The 8840-nt window shown below is 49.7% G+C and overlaps 1 non-coding gene across 1 annotated transcript; it reads left to right on the top strand.

Annotated features, from left to right (window-relative positions):
• Positions 1-871: 871 nt before the first annotated feature.
• TRNAC-GCA (transfer RNA cysteine (anticodon GCA)) lies at positions 872-943 on the top strand. Its single transcript has one exon. It is a non-coding gene; the product is annotated as a tRNA-Cys (tRNA).
• Positions 944-8840: the final 7897 nt, after the last annotated feature.

Here is an 8840-nt window from a genome sequence, read left to right as displayed (position 1 = left end):
GAGTGGAAAGACACAAGGAGGCTTTCGGGGAGGAGAGGAGTGAGCAAAAGGTGGACCAGCAGGCCTCAGCCAAAGAGAAAGAGCAGGAGTGGGAAGTGGCCAAATGGGAGTGAGAGCAAAGCACTAGTGGGGCCTCAGAGGGAGGAGAATGAGTCAAGGAGGTGGAGTGGACAGAGCTGCCCAGAGGATTCAGGGGGCCTGAGGCAAAACAATTTTGGGGGCCCCTTCCATAAAACAAGTTGCAATACTCTAGAATACTATATTCTCATTTGGGCCCTGCAGGGCCTGGGGCAAATTGCCCCACTTGCCCCCCCTCTGGGTGACTGTGCCCTCAGCCTCTCCTTGTAAGTCCCCTGCCCCCTAATCACTTTTGCTGCCCTCCCTAGACTCTCTACAATTTGTTTCTGTAGTGGGAGGGCAAAAACTGGACACAATGCTCCAGATGTGGCCTCATCAGTGCCAAATAGAGGGGAATAATCACTTCCCTCGATCTGCTGGCAATGCTCCTAGTAATCCAGCCCAGTACGACCAGTTACCCATATTGAATGCAGACCCAGCAATATTTGATCAGTTGGTTACTGTCCATTCAGAAGGTTCTTTCCTACCTATTCATAAAGAATGAAGATACTCTAAGCAGAGGAGAGAGAGCTGTCCCGTCCGTGTAGTTAGCCCATCTCCCCGACAGGTAGTAGCTATGTCACTGGGGGAAGCTATGTGGGTGGATGTGCAAGCTGTGGTGTCTCCATGTATCTATAAGTTTAATGAAACCCCATTTTTAAAAGCACTGTGGTCTGGGAAGAGAACAGATCTCTGAGGCAGGGTCTGTCCTTCAAAATCTTTAAGATCATTGACTTACCTCTACAGCAGGCAGGGGGGTATAGCTCAGTGGTAGAGTGTTTGACTGCAGATCAAGTGGTCCTTCGTTCAATTCCAAGTGCCCCCTTCCAAACCTCTTCTGTCAACAAAAAAAATTGCATTTCCATTATGTTCAGGAGCCCCACTAAATAGGGATCAGTGAAATGAATGGAAACACTCAATATTTTCCTGTGCAAATGTATAAAAACCTAGCAAACATGTACCTCCACTGAAATCTGTTCCAATCCTCTAAAGGATTAAAGAATCCTTATTGAGTTTGCAGGAAAAAACCATCCCGATGTGTAGAAAGAATAGTAATATGGCAGACTACTAGCTTGGCTCAACAGTGAAATCCTTGCTGATCTTAAACGCGAAAAAGAAGCTTCCAAGAAGTGGAAGATTGGAGAAATGACCAGGGAGGAGTATAAAAATATTGCTCAGGCATGCAGGAGTGAAATCAGGAAGGCCAAATCACACTTGGAGTTGCAGCTAGCAAGAGATGTTAAGAGTAAGAAGAAGGGTTTCTTCAGGTATGTTAGTAACATGAAGAAAGTCAAGGAAAGTGTGGGTCCCTTACTGAATGAGGGAGGTAACTTAGCGGACAGAGGATGTGGAAAAAGCTAATGTACTCAATGCTTTTTTTGCCTCTGTCTTCGCAAACAAGGTCAGCTCCCAGACTGCTTCACTGAGCAGCACAGCATGGGGAGAAGGTGACCAGCTCTCTGTGGAGAAAGAAGTAGTTTGGGACTATTTAGAAAAACTGGAGACCAGCACAAGTCCATGGGGCCGGATGCGCTTCATCCGAGGGTGCTAAAGGAGCTGGCGGATGTGATTGCAGAGCCATTGGCCATTATCTTTAAAAACTCATGGCGATCGGGGGAGGTCCCGGATGACTGGAAAAAGGCTACTGTAGTGCCCTTCTTTAAGAAATGGAAGTGGGAGGATGCGAGGAACTACAGGCTAGTCAGTCTCACCTCAATCCCTGGATAAATCATGGAGCAGGTCCTCAAGGAATCAATTCTGAAGCACTTAGAGGAGAGGAAAGTGATGAGGAACAGTCAGCATGGATTCATCAAGGGCAAGTCATGCCTGACTAACCTAATTGCCTTCTATGAGGAGATAACTGGCTCTGTGGATGAGGGGAAAGCAGTGGATGTGTTATTCCTTGACTTTAGCAAAGCTTTTGATATGGTCTCCCACAGTATTCTTGCCAGCAAGTTAAAGAAGTATGGGCTGGACGATTGGACTACAAGGTGGATAGAAAGCTGGCTAGATCGTCAGGCTCAATGGGTAGTGATCAATGGATCCATGTCTAGTCAGCAGTCGGTTTCAAGCGCAGTGCCCCAAGGGTCTGTCCTCGGGCTGGTTTTGTTCAATATCTTCATTAATGATCTGGAGGATGGTGTGGACTGCACCCTCAACAAGTTTGCAGATGACACTAAACTGGGATGAGTGGTAGATACACTGGAGGGTAGGGATAGGATACAGAGGGACCTAGACAAATTAGAGGACTGGGCCAAAAGAAACCTGATGATGTCCAACAAGGACAAGTGCTGAGTCCTGCACTTAGGACAGAAGAATCCCATTCACTGTTAGGGACCGAATGGCTAGGCAGCAGTTCTGCAGAAAAGGACCTAGGGGTTACAGTAGACGAGAAGCTGGCTATGAGTCAACACTGTGCCCTTATTGCCAAGAAGGCTAACGGCATTTTGGGCTGTATAAGTAGGGGCATTGCCAGCAGATCGAGGGATGTGATCATTCCCCTCTATTCGACATTGGTGAGGCTTCATCTGGTGTACTGTGTCCAGTTTTGGGCCCCACACTACAAGAAAGATGTGGAAAAATTGGAAAGAGTCCAGCAGAGGGCAACAAAAATGATCAGGGGCCTGAAGCGCATGACTAATGAGGAAAGGCTGAGCGAACTGGGCTTGTTTAGTCTGCAGAAAAGAAGACTGAGGGGGGATTTGATAGTTGCTTTTAAGTACCTGAAAGGGGGTTCAAAAGAGGATGGATCTGTGGTATCTCATGCGGAGCGAAGAAAATTCACACAGTCAACACAGCTGCAAACAAGTCAGGAATCTCCTTTATTCTTTTCTACTACCCCCTTATATAGTTAAGTCTGGTTACATAAGAACCAATCATGCGGGCTAACATCATACATGCTAGCAATCTAATTGGACAAAAAGAAAAATCACGCGCTTACCATGCCTCTAATCACGCGATTGGCCAACCGCAACAACGCAATCCCCGACCACACAAAGAACGATCTACAGCCTCTTCCCCTCTCTTCTCCTGAACCAATCGCTCTGTGTGAGACACAGAAAACAAGCGGCTCGGACCAGCCCCCCCAGCCATAGCCACAGGACTCCAGCTGAGGAGGCAACGGGCACTCACGTGTGGCAGCTGCCGCCCACCTCTGCCTGCGGAGTGCCCCGCGCAGAGACCCACACATACCCGAGACCAGAGCGGAAGCGGCGCCGAGCCCGGCCGCCTGGGCTCCCCGCGCTGCCCAGCCGGGGCCCCAGCAGCGCCCGGCGTCCGAGCGCATGAGAGGGAGCGAGGAGCGGGGGCCGCGGCCCGAGCCGCTCGCCTCCTCTCCCGGACGGCGGCAGCAGAGATACTGGCCCGGGGGGAAGCAAGGGGCAGCGAGGAGGCGGCGGCTCCACATGAAGAGCCCGGACACAACCCCGGTCCAGCGCCGCACCCCATCCACCTAGATCAGTGTAGGGAGGATAAGTCCCCACAGGATCTAGACAATTCTCTGTGGTACCTGATGAGTAATGGTCTCAAGTTGCAATGGGGGAGGTTTAGGCTGGATATTAGGAAAAAACTTTTTCACTAGGAGGGTGGTGAAGCACTGGAATGGGATAGCTAGGGAGGTGGTGGAATCTCCTTCCTTAGAGGTTTTTAAGGTCAGGCTTGACAAAGCCCTGGCTGGGATGACTTAGCTGGGGATTGGTCCTGCTTTGAGCAGTGGATTGGACTAGATGACTTCCTGAGGTCCCTTCCAACCCTAATATTCTATGATTATATGACTAGATGCTCTAATGGTCTCTTCTGGCCATAAAGTCAACTAATTTCTGAAAAACGGAGCGTAGCATTGGGAGCAGCATTTGAAGTTTTCCTGTCTATCCGGCTTGCTGCCTAGAACGAACGCTCCTTGAGTGGGGTGATCCACAGGGAGTAGCTCAAACCTCCAAAGTGCCTGGCCTGGGGCAGGACATTAGCACAGCAAGGGAGGGGTGTGGCAGTGACATCACAAAGGCCTTTTGCAGGACCTCAGACTATTGGTCAAAGATGGTGGGGAGGTGGTGACCTCACAGAGAGATGCTGACATCATCCAGGCAGGACAGGGGCGAGGGGCAAGGGAAACCTCAGAGACCCCTGTGGCTTTGCTTCAGCAAGTCTCATTCTCCAGGTGTCTCCTTGAGAACTAACAGAGTATTCGGGTTCCTGGATGTGATCGCCAGGAGGAACCTCTTTCGAGTTTTCTCCTTCCTTTGTAGTGATTTTACTAGAAAACAGCCGTCCCTGTTTAGAAGGTAAGAGCCTCCTTGAGGTTTGAAACATGAGCTTAAGGAGGCAGAATATTATTGCGCACCTTTGATTTTGTCCCCTAGAATCAGTGGGGACATAAGGGTTTGTCCTTTTTGTTTCAGCTTTTCCTCCATCCATCCTTTCCTCCTTTTTCTTCTTCTCTTGCTTCTTTTCTCCTTTTTCCTATTCCCCTCCCAACACCAGCAGGTGTGCTTGTGTGTGTGTGTGTGTGTGTTGCGGGGGAGTGCTCTGCAGCTCCCACTGTGAGAGATCCACCCAAAAATGTGGGACTGAAATAGTGCTCGGGCAGTGATCCCCACCAGTCACCTGGGCCATCTTTTGGGCTCTCTGGTAAGAATCCTCAGCCTCCCATCCTCAGTCTCTACCCTGATCGGCTGAGCAGGGGGTTATTGACAGGGAGGAGACTCAGGTCTATGTTGTTCTCCTTTAAGACCAAGGAAATAAGTCAGAACCAATTCTAGGTTTGACAAATTTTGCTGCTTCTCTGCATTAATTGTCTCTGAGCAGTTCATGATTCTCTCTAATATTGCAGTTCTCCTCAAATACTTGCTGAATAATTACTGTGCACTGTTGGTCTGGAGCTCATCTGAGAGCACTTTATTCAGGTCATTCAATGTCTGAAATTCAAATTCCGCTGGTTAGTTTGAAAATCAGGGCTCTTGGGTCCTATTCCCAACTCTGACACTGACTGGCTGGGTGACCTAAGACAAGTCACTTCTCCTTTCTCAGCCTTAGCTTCTCCCTCTTTCAAGTAGGGATAATAATGATCCACTCTTACCTACCTCATGGTGGGTGGAGGATGGGGATCCATCGGAGAGTGTCACTAGGAGTAGGGCATAATATGACGTGTCCTATCACGTTTACTCAGAGCCGATTATGACATAATAGATTAGCTGAAACAGTCTTTTTTATTTGTATTTTTTTATTTTGAAATTGTTAAGAACAGCAACGACTTAGCTCAGACCGAAGTAATTTATCTAATGTTTGAGATCTAAGTGTCTCCTCTTTGTGTGTGATGAGACAATTTAACACACTGTGACAAACAGGAGATGCTTTTGTTTTGCAAGAAAATCTTTTTGCAAAGAACTTCCATCTCTCTTGCTATGAGTTTGAGAAACAAACTGGTTTAGTCTGAATGGGATTTTCAGAAAAAAACGGTTTCAATGAAATTTCCCCACCATCTTGATTCCTGGGCTCTGTCCCTGCCTCTGGGGGGATTTGTTGTCTGTTAGAACAGGAGTCAGGACTGCTGGCTTCTCTTTCTGGCTCTGCCACCACCTTGCTGTGTAGGCCCTTGCGTAGGTCACTTCCCTTCTCTGGACCTCAGGCTCCTCCCTCTGTCCAATGGGAACAGGAACAGTTCTCAAACTCTGGGCAGTTGTGAGCCTGAGTGAAAGAAGGGGCATTAAAGCCCTGTGTGAAGGAGAAAGGGGAGTTTCACGGTGTTTTAGCATCAAGGAATTCTAAAGTTTGCTAAAATGTCTAGTCTGTGGAAACAAGAAATGGTCGGGGCCAAACTTTTTAACCAGTGCCTTTTTTAAAGCCCATTCAGGGATGTGAGTCCCTGTCTTTTAGGTACCTGGGGTTCTTTGCCAGCAGGAGAGAAGAGGTTCCTGCCTCTGTTTTTGTGGCCTTAACAATCCAGGTGTTGTGCCCCAGTTCTCGTCTGAGATCCCTGAAAAAGAACATCTTCCCATCCATGAACAAGACCGGACCCGTCTTCAAAGGGGAACAAAGAGACCCCTGGGACTTACAGACTAGCTAGCCTGACTGCCATAGCTGGAGAGATACTGGAATACATTCTTAAACAATCAGTTTGTCAGCAGCACCTACAGGATACTTTGGTTCTTAGGACTAGTGAGCATGGATTTGTCAAGAACAAATCATTCCAAACCGATCCTCTTTCCTTCTTCGGCAGGGTTCTGGGCCTGGTGGAGATGGGTAAACAGTAGATGGGATCTAGCTTGGTGTTACTAAGGCTTTTGACACAGTTCCGTAGGACATTCTCACAAGTGAATGAGGGAAATGCAGTCCAGCTGCAATCAGTGTAATGTGGGTGCAGAGCTGGTTGAAAGCCCAGACTCCAGGAGCCCTTCTCAATGTTTAGCTGCCCAACGGGGAGGGTGAACCTAGTGGGTCCGGCAGGGATCAGTCCAGAGTCCGGTACTATTCAATATTTTCATGAATGATTTGGAAAAAGGAGTGGAGAGCATGCTTCTAAAATTTGCAACTGACACCAAGCATTTTGGAGCACAGGATTGGAATTCAAAACGCCCTTAACAAATTGGAGACTTGGTCTTCTTGAGCCAAACTCCATGGCTGGGCCTCTCTCTCTAGACTGGGCTGAAGTGAAACCCCAGAGCCAAACACTCCTCCTGGGCAGTGAGCTCCGACCTTGTATGGTCAGATGCTGCTTAGCACTGTCAGAGCAGCTTTTGCTGGGGGATTCTCCCAGCACTTTCCAATAGCAGGAAAGTATGAAATCCCCATTTGACTGCTGGGGACAGAGCCCTAGAGGGGGGAGCAACTTGCCCAAAGTCCCCTAGGAAAAGGAAAAGAACCAGCAATGGAACCAATAGGAAACCCAGCAATGGAACTCAGGAGTCCTGGGGGTGTGCTAGGGTGACCAGATGTCCTTATTTTATAGGGACAGTCCGAATTTTGTGGTCTTTTTCTTATCTAGGATCCTATTACCCCCACCCTCTGTCCTGAATTTTCACACTTGCTGTCTGGTCACCCTAGGGTGTGCACATGTATGGGTCCCAGCTGCTCCCTGCCCCCCTCATTGAAGCAGATGTGCAGGGTTACTGCCCTGGGAACTACAGGGCACCAGTGGACATGGGGCTGGCTGGTGTTAGGGTCTGGCTGCAGGCAGGGCAACGGGTGTGGGACTGGCTGGCTTCAGGCAGGGGGGTGCATCAGGGGTTGGCTGGAGACAGGACAGGGGATGCAGGGCTGGCTGCAGATAGGGGGTGCAGGGCTGGTGCAGGCTGGGTGTGTGTGGGGGCTGGTTGGCTTTGGGCAGGGCCGCAGGGGTGTGCGGCAGGAGTTGGCTGGAGACAGGGCAGGGGTTTTGTCAGGGGCTGGCTTCAGGGCTGGCTACAGGCAGGGTAGGGAGGATGCGGCTGGTGCGGGTAGGGCAGAAGGTGCAGGGCTGGCGGGAGACAGAGGCTGGCTGCAGGCAGGGCAGCGCAGGGTGTGGAGGGCTGGCTGCAGGCAGGGCAGGGCTGGCTGCAGGCAGGGGATGGGGCAGGGCTGGTGCAAGGATTTTTCATGCCCTAGGTGAAACTTCCACCTAGCGCCCTCCCCCCTGCGCCCTCACCCTGAGGTGCCCCACCCTTGGCAGCTCCCCCCCTCCACCCTGAGGCGCCCCTCTTATGGCAACTCCCCCACTCTGCCCTGCGGCACCCCCCTCGCCCCAGCTCACCCCTACTCCGAGCACGAGCACCCCGAGCACACCGTGGCCGCTTCACTTCTTCTGCCTCCCAGGCTTGCGGTGCCTAAGCCTGCCAGGCAGTCAAGCACCCTCCTCTGAGCCACAGCAGCCCTGACAGTTGACAATAGAGGCACCTTAACCCCTGAGTTCCTTCAATGTGTCCCCCTCCAGGGTCCAGCTCCGATCACCAGATACTCAGGATATGTCTATACCACCTGCCAAATTGGTGGGCAGCGATCGAACCAGAGGGGATCGATATATCGTGTCTACTGTCGATGCAACACATCAAGTGGTCTCCCCTTGACTGCTGTACTCCAGCTCGGTGAGAGACACAGGCAGAGTCTACGGGGATCTGCAGCAGTCGACTCACCACAACTGTGACATTATAAGTATAATCTAATATCTCATTGAAAGGTGACAGGGCCAGAAAGAGTTAATTAACTCACCTCACCGACTGACCTGACCCGTAGGTGAACCTTAAGAACTGGTTAGCAAGATCTGTAAATGAACAGAGCTTTGAAATGCAAGTCTGCAGTGTTAGAGGTAGAAGGGGACGTGTTTGTTCAGATCTTGTGATGTCAGCAAACAAGTCTTGTCTGTTGCTATAGTTTAATTCAAAGAGCAAAAAAGGAATATTAACATTTATGATGATACTTAAGTGAAATAGTATTATTGTCTATGTGTCTCTTTGAAGGTTGTGGTAACCTGTATTTGAACTGTTTAATGAATAAATTATCCTGTACTAATTGCTAGGATGTTTGGAAGGAGAGTTAAGCCTACTGTTTTCTCAGGCCGAAAGGCTGCTGGAAATGTATAAGAAGCCTGGGACACGATCCTTCTTCATCGCAGATCTGCTTTGGGTTTCAAGAGGGGGAAACCTTAAGCCACAAGTATTGAGATCCCCGGTCATTGACTGGAGCCACCCTGAATATGGACATTGGACTATAACCTATGGACTATTTCTAAAAGGACTTTTGGCTACTACAAGCTC

The sequence above is a fragment of the Gopherus flavomarginatus genome, chromosome 23 (assembly GCF_025201925.1).
Source record: "Gopherus flavomarginatus isolate rGopFla2 chromosome 23, rGopFla2.mat.asm, whole genome shotgun sequence".
In the NCBI taxonomy this organism is placed as follows: Eukaryota; Metazoa; Chordata; order Testudines; family Testudinidae; genus Gopherus; species Gopherus flavomarginatus.
Note: the sequence above shows the minus strand (reverse complement) of the source record. Positions and strands in the feature narration are given on the sequence as shown.